Source organism: Phocoena sinus, chromosome 17 (assembly GCF_008692025.1).
Source record: "Phocoena sinus isolate mPhoSin1 chromosome 17, mPhoSin1.pri, whole genome shotgun sequence".
NCBI lineage: Eukaryota > Metazoa > Chordata > Mammalia > Artiodactyla > Phocoenidae > Phocoena > Phocoena sinus.
In genome coordinates, this window is record NC_045779.1 from 69,862,931 (window position 1) to 69,876,695 (window position 13,765).

The window sequence follows — 13,765 nt, forward strand, 5'->3', positions numbered from 1 at the left end:
TGTTATTAACTAGTTTTTTCTTTAAACAGTTTTTATAAATATGATTCATGGAAAATTTCATGCCATCACTTCACTCCTCTGCTATTAATTTAAAAGCTCTTTCTTTTAGTGATCACTTTAAAAACAAAAGCATTCATTTAGCCTTTTTTTTTTTCTAAATGGTGCAAGATATGAATACCAGTACTGGGGTAACAATGAGCAAAATAGACATGTTTCCTATCTTCGTAAATATGACGCTCTAGTACAGAAGACAGAATATAAATAAGCAAGCCAACATGTGACAAAATATAAAGTAATTATAAGTGCTGTGAACAAAGTTAAGGCAGGTAAAGGAACAAAGAGTGATGAGGTTGTTATTTTCGATATGACATTAAGGGAAGACCTCCTTTTGGAGGTGACATGTGAGTAGAAATGCTAAATATTAAAGCATGTATCTTCTGAAATCTGTGTTGGTTCCCTCGGGGAATGGTAAGTATAAATGAATCATACTTCCCACTAGGGAGAAACTGGTTTTCTAAAATGAAATACATCATTTATTTATACATAAATAAATAAGACAAGCACCTTCTACTTGCCAGGAACTGTTCTTTGTGATAAGAGTAGAGCTATTTCCTGCTCTCATAGGACCTACATTCTAGTAGGGAAAATCCAAAAGTGAGGTCCATAAACAAAGTATACAGAATGTGATGTTACTATAAGCCCCACAGAGAAAAATAAAGTAGAAATAATGTGTGGGGTGCCAGTAGATGGAACAATCAACTTAAAATAAGAAATCAGGAAATACTTCACTGAGAATAAACACCTGAGGTGGATATATTTTGGAAGAGCATTCTGTGCCAGAGAAACAGGAACTGCAAATTTCCCAAGGTGGAATATACTTTTAACGTTTGGAGAATAGCCAAGAGGACGGTGCGGCTGGTCAGAGAGAGGAAAAGGTAGAACAGAAAAGGAGGGGACGGAGGGCTTTCCTGGTGGCGCAGTGGTTGAGAGTCCGCCTGCCGACGCAGGGGATGCGGGTTCGTGCCCCGGTCTGGGAAGATCCCACATGCCGCGGAGCGGCTGGGCCCGTGAGCCATGGCCGCTGAGGCTGCGCGTCCGGAGCCTGTGCTCCACAACAGGAGAGGCCACAACAGTGAGAGGCCCGCACACCGCAAAAAAAAAAAAAAAAAAGAGGGGATACAGAAATAAGAAGGGGTCAAAATCTGCGAAGTCATGGACCATTGTAAGAACTTTTACTTTCACACTAATTTCAATTAGTGTGAAACCAATTTCAGGATTTTGAGCAAAGGAGTGACATCGGAAAATAGTTATTTCATATATTTTACCCAGCAAGAGGTTTTGATCTGTATTGGATCCTCCACTGTAGCTAAATTTGAAATTCCTCCTTTATGTTTTAACAGGATCCCTTTGGCTGCCTTGTAGAGAACAGACTGTTTGGGTAAGACTTTGGAAATCAGTTAGCTATTGTTTTTTTCCTGCAAATAAACATCCGATAAGATGTTACATCTTATGGAAAATACAGAACGACCTTTTTGGCCAATCCCAATACTTCAAAAACCCAGAAGATACTATTATAGTGTCTTCGACCAGAGTTGGTAGCAATGGAGATGATGAAAAGAGTTGTGGCCTGGAAATCCAGAATATGCCCATAGTGTTTTGAAGGTAGTTTCAGTGTTATTTCACATCATTATTATTTTTACTGAGATGTGCACAGGAACTTTACATAGCACTGTAGAGTCGTAATCATCATATTATTATCTATGTATTTGTTTACATGTTTACCTCTCCTACTTTATTCCGAGCTCCTTGAGAACTGGGAATAGGTTGCTTTATCTTTGTAGTCCTAGTACCTTGTAGCCCACAGTAATCCAGTATTGATCTGGTCTTGTCTCACTGAACTTTTACTCACTGATTCCTTTCCAGCCCTTGAGGGCTACACACAACAAGCCTGATGGTTTGTTTTTTTTTTCCACTAAGGGTCCTTCACATAACTGAAGCCATCTCTTTCCTGCCATTCTGCACACATGTAAAACACTTGGGGTGAATGGAGGTGAGTATCTAATAGGTTTTAAAACTGTAGTGGAATTGGATTGAATTTTGAAGCCCATTTGAGGGCCACACCAAGGAGACCACGATATGTTCTTTGCGTATTACCTGATAAAGATAATCATTTCAGAAGTATAGGGTAAGCAGGAATGGACAAGAAGAAAGGAAAACTAAAAGAAGACAATTGTGTCATTGAGAGCCCTGATTCCTCTTTCCAGTCAGGGCTCCCTTTTTCCTGTAGATAAACGAGCAGCTTCTATATTCTTCAAGGAAGGTTCTGGGTTCTTTGCATCATGCCCACTTCCTCCAGGTGGAAGTAAGCTGGAGGAAGGCTCATGTCAGAGCCATCATGATACAGATTCAAACTAGCTTCTTTTCCCTCTCCCCTGTGCTCTCCTCACTTTCTCAACCACGAGAAGATGATGATCCCAGGAGTAACACCTGCAACAACTTTATTAGAAAGTCCTGATCTCTATAGCTCTGTGTAGTTTATGAAGCACTTTCACATGAGTTAACTCACTGGATACACACAGTAGATTTGCAAGATAGATTTTATTATCTCCATTCAATTTGTTGAAGACACAAAGACTTTAGGAAGTCATAAGGAATTACATTGAATTGTTTTCATGTTACCTGAGTTCGGGGAACACAGAGAAAGGGAAAAGTTGAGGACTGTATTCAGGTGCCCCTAAGTATTTGTAAGATCATTATCTTCAAGATGGCATCAGCTTACATTTATTGAGTATTTTAGGCTTTCAAGTCCCTTTATACACATTGAACAGCCTCGACAAGGCATGAGGAAGAAAGTATCTATTATAGACTGTGTCTTCTTCACTAATCCATGAGCTCCTTGAAGGCAGGAAATGCATCTCATCTTTCTTGGACCTCTTCCTCCTAGCAAAATCTCTAGATCTTAGTAGGCATTCATTAACTATTAAGTGAATCTAGGTAATTTGTAGTATAAGAAACAGAGACTTGGGACTTCCCTGGCGGTCCAGTGGTTAAGACTCTGTTCTTCCACTGCAGGGGGCCTGGGTACGATCCCGGGTCATGGAACTAAGATCCTGCATGCCACGTGGGAAAAAAAAAAAAAGAAACAGAGACTCCTAACAGCTAAGTGACTCATCCAGGCTCACACAATCAGTAGAGGAATAAATTAGAATTTGAAGTCAAGTCATCTAATTATAAGTCCTCTATACTCACTGCCTCCAAGGTATTGTTCAGGGGGGATTTTTGGCCACATCTTAACCGAACTGTATGCTGCTCTTCACCAAGGCCGAGATGAAAGCATCCATCAAGCATTCAGGCCCGCTTGGGATGCGGGAGGGCTGGCCGCTCAGGCATGATAATGATTGCCATGTTTAACAAGGCAGCTGGAAGCAAAGACATGCAGCAGGATTGTGCTTGGCCCCTTTCAGTCATGCACTGATGGATGACTCCTGTTGAGAGGCAGCAGATGTGCTGAGATACTAGGACCACTGCCTTCATCTATCAACTGCCCAGCACTGCTGAGAAGCACTCCTCCTCCCGTCTTGTGTGTGCGTTTGTTACCCCCGCGGAGCGGCTTTATCTGAACATAACAACTCAGGAACTAAGCTTCAGCTTAATTACCTATTGGATATAATCTCTTTCCTAGGAACGCTGATGATGAAAGTAGGATGACTGGCCTCAGAGATACCAGAGAATGAATCTCTTCTTGATATTCCTGAACCCAACAGAAGCCAAAACAATTTCTCCAGTGGTCTGTGGTATCAGGGTCATCTTATGAAGGTTCAGATTTACCACTTTCTTTGAAAAATGTCCAAGACTTTTTATGAAGGGAATTCTCAGCTCTTGGGACTAAGCTAAGGTAAATTCGTTCTGGATCTATGAATTGTCTTATGCTGATTTATTTCACTGTCAGAGCTCAGCATCTGATGACATAGCGTAGGAGATGAAATTCACCTCAGAGTGTGTGACAGAAAGCAAATGGTATCAAGTGCGGTTTGGTTTGGTTGCACATAAAAGAAAAGTCCAAAATAACAAAGGTTTAAACAAAAGAGTTTATGTTTCATATGAAAGTCCAGAGCTCACAGGTTAGGGTCACTGGCACTGCTACAAGATTCAGGCAGAACTCTCCACCTCAGTCTTCCCCAACACTCACAACTTTACCCTCACTATTAATCTGGAGACAATCAGAGTGAATCTCATTGTGCACTGCCCACCTCTTTCTATCAGCCCCACAAGAAGACAAGGCTGCCAGGATGGCTTCATCCCTTCATACCAAGACTCCTTGGCTCTGTACGACTCTGTCTATTTCCTTTTTGTATCCCTCTTTCATCTCTCCTCCAACCCAGAAACGCTTCCATGAGCCCGCTGGAACTTAGAGCCAGTCATCATACAAATTCCTCAGACCCACACTCAATTTTCTGAATGTCCCCTTTACCTCCTGGCTCTACAGAAATCTGTCTCTTCCCTGAAAACACTTTGGCCTCCAACACTATTAAGTATACAAATTTTTCTCCCTAGTACTTCTTGGCCTCAGGTCCTTCTTGATTCACAATGACGCTTTCAGACCATTCTCCTTCCTTCCTCCCTAGCCCTCTCATTTTTAATTCTCACCATCAGAGTATTTGATTCAGAGCATCTCTCTATGACAGTCAACTGCACACATAGAGACTATTTTTCATCAAAAATTGGAATGATCAGCTTTTTAAGTTTACCCTTTATAGAGGGCATGTAGTGTTCTGTCATTTTAATTTGCATTTTCCTGTTGACTCTTGCTATTGAATATCTTTTTGTTTTTTATTGACCATTTATACATCTTCTTTTTGAAGTGCCTGTTCAAATCTTCTTCCAATTTTTAAAATGTGATTCTTTAATCTTTGTAGAGCTGACAGAGACTGCCTGTATCCTGGACAAAATTCCTCTGTCAGATCCATACATAGTGAATATTTTTTTTTCCATCTTGTAAATTTATATTGTATTTTCCTTGTTTTATCCTTATTATTTTCTCTCTTAAAAAAAAAAATTATTGGGGCTTCCCTAGTGGCACAGTGGTTGAGAATCCACCTGCCAATGCAGGGAACATGGGTTTGAGCCCTGGTCCGGGAAGATCCCACATGCTGCGGAGCAACTAAGCCCGTGCACCACAACTACTGAACCTGTGCTCTAGAGCCCATGAGCCACAACTACCGAGCCCGCTCACCGCAACTAGAGAAAGCCCGCGCGCAGCAACGAAAACCCAATGCACCCAAAAATAAAATAAATAAATAAATAATAAAACAAATAAATTAAAAAAGAACACACACAAGAAAAGAATTCTTTAGAAAAGAATTTATTGAAGCATAACTGACATAAAATAATCTGTACATAATTAAAGTATACAATTTAAAATTTTGACTATGTATATACCCATGAAACTACCATCTTAATCAGAATGGTGAGTATATCCATCAATCCCTAAAGTTTCCTCTTGCACTGTTGTCACCGATCCCTGTTACTCCTTCCACTCCCCAGCCACCTCTCTACCACGTCACTGCAGCCATACGGTAAGCCTCGCCATTCTTCGAATATGCAGGCACTTCCCCCTCAGAGTAGCTTATCTTGTTAATCCCTCCATCATCTCTCACCAAGAAATGTCCTCTCCTCACCTCCTGCAAGTGTTTGTTTACTCCCTTTTACTTGAAAGTAGGGCCTTCTACGGCCACCTCTCTCTGGGCTAGTATTCTCTAACACACTTGACTGATTATTTTATTAATAACGCTTATCATCCACATAAATACATATTTTATTTGTTTATTGCTTATCTCTAGCCTTGGAAAGGTCCATGAAGTCAGTCAATGATTTTCTTTTTTTTAAATTCACTCTTATTTAGTAGTTAGAAAAATCCCTGGCACATAGAAAAATGAATACATATTTGTAAAGTATAAGATGGAAGGAGGGAAGGAAGGAAGGAAGGCAGGAAGGAAGGAAGGAAGGAAAGAAGGGAGGGAAGGACTCCTTTGGTTTTGCTCCATAATGCTATTTAGAACACGGCTTCCATCCTTAGAATCACTTCATCACCTAAGATGCCTGCTGGGGCTCCTGCCATAATTTCCACTGGAGAAAGAAAGGTTGAAGGATATAAATGTGCATCTCCCAGATGAGGCAGTTCCCTTTAATCAGGATTTCAGGAAAACCTACATAATAATTATTCTTATATCTTTATGTTCATAATGTCATCACATGAATAACTACTAGAAAAGTTAAGAAAAGGTGGTCTTTTATCCCTACTGATGTGTCCAAATTAAAGTTGGAGTTCCCTTACTAAAAACAAAGTTGTAATGGGAAACTAGCAATTCTCGCCACAAAAGACCCAAGGGCTTCTGGTGAATAAGCAAGGTTTTCCCAAATGGCATTCATCCTGGTATTTTTTTCTTTCTAAGTGTCAGGGAGATTTATAAGCTCTCTCAATATACAGTGTCAGTGTGTGTGTGTATGTGTATGTGTATGCGTGCGTGCGTGCGTGCGTGTGTGTGTGTGTGTGTGTGTGAATATTGCCAGAGAGCTACAGCAGGCATCTACACACCTGGAGGAGCATCACAATTCCAATCTCTTTCCAAAAAAAGGTACAGCTTAGTAAAAATTGAAAGTTTATTTATTCTATTTAGAATTCAGAAAACTGTAGAGTGTTCCAAGCACCTCTATAGCAATAAAAAAATCCAACACTCTACAAATTAGATTTTTATAATCTATCATAGACCTGAAGTTACAGTGAAAATAACTGTGTTCAAATCTAATGAAAGACAGATGTCTCAAAAAAACAGAATAGACATGGATAGATTAAAAGTGAAAGAATGGAGAAATGTATACATACAAACTCTAATCAAAGCTGGTGTGGCTACATTAATCTCACACAAACTAGACCCCAGAACAAGGAATATCACAACAGATACAGAGGGACATTACATAATGATAAAGGGAACATTTCACCAAGTAGAAATAACAATTTAAAATGTCTTTGCAGTTAATATAAGTGCTTCAAAATAAAATTATGTGAAAATGATAATACTAAAAGGAAACATAGACTATTCACAATTATAATTAGAGACTTCAACACTCCAAGCTCAATCACTGACAAAACAGACAAACAATTATTTATTAAGAATACAGAAGCCCTGGACAAGACTGTCAACCAACTTAACCCAATCGACAACTCCACCCAAGAAAAACAGAACACACATTCATTTCAAGTTCACGTGGAACGTTCACCAAGAAAAACCATGTTGTGAGACATAACAAAAGTTACAAAATTTAAAAGGCTTAAAATCATATAAGTTGTACTAGAAATAAACAATGGAGAAATATCTAGAAATTCCTCAAATATTTGGAGATTAAACAACAGACTTCTAGATAATATATATGTCAAAGAGGAAGTCAAAAGTAAAATTAGAAAATACTTTAACTGAATAAAAATAAAACACAACTTACCAAAACTTGTGGAATGTAGCTAACACAGTGTTTAGAGGGAGATTTTTAGCATTAAATATTAGTGTTAAAAAAGAAGAAAGGTCTCAATCAAGGAGACCTAGCACTATATACAAATTAGATAATATACTTAAATATAAAACCTAAAACAATAAAACCTTTAGAAGAAAACACAGGAGAAAAGTTTTCATCTTGGATTAAGCAAAAGTTCTTCAATATAATACCAAAAGTACAATCCATAATGAAAATATTAATGGATTGGACTTATTGAGAAATGCTATTAAGAGAATGAAAACATAAGTCACAAACTGTGAGGAAATATTTGCAAATATAAAGACTCTCAACACTCTATAATAAAGCAAATGATCCAATCTAATATATATATATATATATATATATATGTATACATATATAATATAGGATATAAAGAGACACTGTACATTAAAAGATGCTCATTATTAGTTATTAATGAAATGCAACTTAAGCCACAATAAGATTTTGCTACACACCTATTAGAGTGGCTAAAACAAAGCAACTGATAATACCATATGCTGACGAGGATGCACAGCAACTGGAATTTTCATATAGCATTCATGGGAATGCAAAATTGTACGAATTCTTGGGAAAAGTTTAGCAGCGTCTTATAAAATATACATGGACCACACAACTTCATTCCACTCTGGAGTATTCACACAAAAACTTTTATGTCAGTATTTGTTATGGCTTTGTTATTAATAACCCAAAATTGGAAACACCCAAATGGCCTTCAACCGGTGCATAAAGAAACTTTGGTACATCCATACAGTGGAATGCTATTCACCAAACAGAAGGAAAGAACCACAAGCAATACAAGGTGCAGGATTCTTAAATGCATTGTGCTAAGTGAAAGAAACTGGACTCAGAAATCTATATACTGTATATTCTATTTATATGATCCCTGGGTTAGAGTGCAGGAATTGACTACAGAGGAGTGCTGAGGACATGTTTCTGGAGGTGATAGACATGTTTTATATTTTTATATCCTGATTTGTATGGTGCTTACAAGACTGTATGCATTTCTCAAAACTTGCCTAACACTGAAAAAGGGGAATTTTACTGCATGAAATTATACCTTAGTTTAAAAATGGGGTAAAACCTTATTAAACATCATTCCCTAAGATTTTTATGGAATAAATCTTAATAAATGTGAGATTTATTAAGTAAATAAATAAATGTGAATATACATAATCATGGCCTTTGAACTAGTAAAGAACTCAACTCTGTATGGAGTTAGCAGTGTGTGGGTTGCAGACACTCATATGAGCCCATCCTAACGGGTATGGAACAGTGAGGATGCATTGTTAATTAACACTAGAATCACATGGCCACTGTATTTCCAATGTTTTTGTTGTATGGCATTCCTATACGTTCATGTAAAAAAATCTAAGGATGCTTTTACCTCAGGGATATTTATTGTTATATAAATACCTCCCTTAGTAATTTATAAAAACCTTAAATTGAGGACCTTTTCAAATATTGCAAAGGTTAATAAGATAGCTAAATCAGCTGGACTGAACTTATATTTTTAGTCACCTCCTGTCTTCCACAGTGATCCAACAGCGGTTCTGAGAAAATGAGGGCTGCACAGTGCTTATTTTTATAAGGGATGCAGGAACTTTGACAAAGAAAAGGTACAGCCTGAAGCTGTCTTCCTTTTATGCAGTCTATAGTGCCCAAAGCTAGCTCTGTCTTATCTGCTAAGAAATACGATTTTTTTCCATGGTCTTTGTTCTCTAGGAGAGCATCAGGACCGTTCCACCAGTGTATATGTGAAATGTAGAACACTCGGGCTGAAAAATCTTCTTGCTATGAAACCATTTTCTCTAGAGGGACAGTTTAGCTACCTGGGACCCCAATGTGGGGGAGCTTGCTCTAGGTATCCTTCTACATAAAAATTTGGAAGAACTCTTTAATCGAAGGCATAATAATTCCAGCAAAGGATCTGTTGAGACTGAGTGAGGTCAAAATCTAAAAATAAATATATTAGCCAACTATAGTAATTCTGTTTTTGTTTTTTTGCGATACGTGGGCCTCTCACTGCTGTGGCCTCTCCTGTTGCAGAGCACAGGCTCCGGACGCGCAGGCTCAGCGGCCATGGCTCACGGGCCCAGCCGCTCCACGGCATGTGGGATCTTCCCGGACCGGGGCACGACGAACCCGTGTCCCCTGCATCGGCAGGCAGACTCTCAACCCCTGCGCCACCAGGGAAGCCCGAGACACAGCCATTTGTTGTCATGTAGGAGGTATCCAGTTTGGCTTTCTGGGAGAGGAATAGAATATTGGACATGTTGGCTTGTCTCCCATTCTCTCTTTCCAGTTGGTCAATTGCACTGAGTGAGACAATGACCCCCACTGCACTTTTCTGCATTTTCATCACCTGGCTCTTTTGGGCAGCTGCTCAGAAAATCACATCTCGTGCTCCATATTATGGCATTTCACACAAGATGAGAGGGGTAGAAGCACCCAGGGTCTCCACGGTCATATCCAAAGGACCCCAGTGCTATAGCTGCTGTGGTTCCGGACATGATGTTTGTGATGAAGTCCATCCAGGAGGCCAGTGCTCATCCTGGGAGTGAAGCAGATCTAAGCTGATTGCCCCTTACTCATAGTTTTATTCCTAATGTGTTTCATGCCATTATTTTTTCATACAATCGATAAGTTCAAGGACAGAAGAAATAAAGAAGAAACTCAGTCATACAGGCTTCTAAAGGCTAAATCTGAAGATGAAGAACAGATTTTGACTGAATAACAAGGTCAGGGCTGACCCTAGGCAAATCTCTGGTTTTGATTGGTGTTTAATAAAATTCTTATTCTAACTAGTGTCCTTTTAGTTATAGTCATATAGTTCTTATTTAAGTGACAAATGTTTGAGACTGTTATTTGGTTTTTGCTAATCTATAGAAGTGCGATGACATGATCAGGTTAATTATTAAGACTTGTCCAAATTTCTTAGTAGCTAGGCAGGAGTTGGCAGAGAAAGTTCATGCTTTTGCATAGAGACCTAATTGTAAAAAAAAAAACAGAGAGAAAAGAAGTAAGGCTTTATGGCATAATCATTTCATGTTCTGGATAATTAAATGTGAACCTCCATGTCTGTCTATCTACCTATCTATCTATCTATATCTGTTTATCTAACTATCCATTTATCACTTATCTTTATACATATCAGTTTTTGTGCACACACATACATACATATATACAGTCTTTCTTTTGGTTAACCTTTCATTTTCAAGGTCAAACACTCAGCTGGTGAACAGGGGGATTTACCTAATAGTGTTTAAGGCATCTAAAAGGAACTACAGCTTTAGAATACAGGCAGTTAAACACTGTTCATCGAAAGACTGCCTTAAGGATTAGCATCTATCATTAAGTATGTCTGTGACACGTACAGAAAAACAACCTGCCACCATGAAGGCACTAGGAAAATAACGGTAGATCAAAGTGACACACAGTATTCATTTTTTGACAAGCAACCAGGGTTTGGAAAGCACATTGGAGCACATGTTAATATCTGCGTTGAAAAAGGAACCTGTGGCTGCATTCTAAGTGCTTGACAAAAGAAGAGTGGGGGAAATTCAATATTATAAACTAATAATATAAATCAAGCAGTTTGTATTTACCATATATCAGGCACCAGGTTAAACACTACATAGATGTTATCTCCTTTGATCTTTCACAACGTCCTTAAGTGTAAGCATCATTACCTTACTAGATCAAGAAACTGAATCCCAGAGTCTTAAAAATTAATCCAATGGACACAGTATTTGAATTCAGGTATGTGTGCTTAGAGTACGCGATTTTAAGCCACTATATGGTATGCCCCCTCACTAGCATTTATAGTGTCTCTCCAGTGTGCCAGGCACTTTACATTCATGATCTCAGGAGTCTTCTCAGCCACACGGTGCTCAGTGAGGAGAATGCTGGGACTCAGTTAAGAAAAGAGGTTTTTTTCTAAACTGTGGAACTAGTCATTGATAGAGGCCAATACAGCCTCAAGCAATCTCATTCCAAATCCCTCATTCTTTCCAGGACTCTTAAGTTGCCGCCTAGGCTGCCAAACAATGCAGCTAGTTCAGCCTTGTGAATTCAATCTATGGTCTCTTTCTATTCCATAATTTGTTTGATACAGAAACATACAGGTACATGAATGATTATGGTTACATCAGTTATAATACTTATGTCTCACTGATAGTGATAGTACTAAGAGTCTCAATAATGACTCACAATCATGTAAGGACACCACACTTTTTCTCCAACTCTAAAACCATCACTATCATCCCCAGTTTACAGACAAGGAAATTTTTAAATCTCACAAGCATTTCTGAATTCAAATGTACGAAATGGTAAGAAGCCAAGATGTTATTTTGCTTTGGAACATCAACTTCAATGCTTAGGGAAAAAAAATCTGGCCATCTGAAGATCCTAAGGCAGCAGTACAGAAGGCAAGCTGTTTTTTCCTGATCCCTCCCAAGTGTTTGCCCCCAAATTTTAGCCCCCAGCGAAGTGAAGACTCAGAGGAGAAGGAAAGGGAAATGGATTTACCATTTGTGCTTGAATAGTTTTTTTTAAAGATTTTTTTGATGTGGACCATTTTTAAAGTCTTTATTGAATTTGTTACAATATTGCTTCTGTTTTATGTTTTGGTTTTTTTGGCCACGAGGTATATGGGATCTTAACTCCCCGACCAGGGATCGAACCAGTACCCCCTGCATTGGAAGGCGAAATTTTAACGACTGGACAACCAGGGAAGTCCCTGTGCTTGAACTGTTTGATGCAATAGAGAGGACATCAAGGCATCGAGCTAGGTTGCAAGGAGAACTAACACAGATATTTATTTTTTTAACAATACCACCTAATACTGGTGATAATGTGGTGAAATGAGCTCTTTGATCAATTATTGATGGGTTGAACACTGGGGATGCCCTTTTGGAAATCCATTTGACAACACACACAAAGAGTCTTCAAAATGCTTTTATCTGTTAGCGCAGAAATTCCTTTCAGAGATCCCTCTTAAGGAAATTAATTCCAAACAGCAAAAGCTGGATGTGCGGTTGTCACAGGTATTGGTATTGTGCTTGATGGACAGGTGGTCACAGACAAGGACGAAGACGATGGATACTTTTAATGCAGGTAAGAGACACAGCTGATGACAACACTAGTGTGCAGAGCACAGGTGCAGCAGCTTCCAAACCAGAAGAGCCTTGCCAATGCCCCCCAAAGCTGCTTACCCACAAACCGTGGGTGAGAACAGTGGACGGCTCTTTGGAATAATCCCTCTGCACTCCTCCAAGGACTAAGTGTGGAGGAGGAAGTATGATGCATTCCTACCAACCATCCTAGAGACTCTGGCTACAGGCTTTCTGTCCCCCAAGAGGAAGTGGCTGGTAACACCCTGACACAGGCTTGTGATGTTTGTAGCAGAACTGAGTGAACTAAACACAGATATTCCCTCAAAACATCCACTACACCTAATTTATAAACCTAAACAGGTTCTGTAACATGGAATGGATAACTACAGATTGAAAGATATGACATTGCTAATACTGATTATTTTTTTTAAAATATAGTTTATGTACAATATTATGTTAGTTTCAGGTGGACTACATGACGATTAGATATTTGCATACATTATGAAATGATTACCACAATAAGTCTAGTAACCATCTGTCCCCACATAGTTACTACAATATTATTAACCGTATTCCTTATACTGCGTATTACACCCTAATGATTTATTTGATAACTGGAGGCTTACATTTCTTAACCCCCTTCTCCTATTTTGCCCACTCTCCAACACCCTTCCATTCTGGCAACCACCTGTATCTAGGAGTCTGTTCTCATTTTGTTTTGTTTGTTAGATTCCACATATAAGTGAGATCATGCAGTTCCTGTCCTTCTCTGTCTGACTTATATCATTTAGCATAATACCCTCTAGATCCATTCCATGTTGTTGCAGATGGCAAGGTTTTATTTATTTTTAATGAATTTATTTATTTTTGACTGCGTTGGGTCTTCTTTGCTGCACGTGGGCTTTCTCTAGTTGCGGCGAGCAGGGGCTACTCTTCACTGCAGTGCGCGGGCTTCTATTGCTGTGGCTTCTCTTGTTGTGGAGCACAGGCTCTAGGCACGTGAGCTTCAGTAGTTGTGGCACGTGGGTTCAGTAGTTGTGGCTCACGGGCTCTAGAGCGCAGGCTCAGTAGTTGTGGCGCACGGGTTTAGTTGCTCCGCGGCA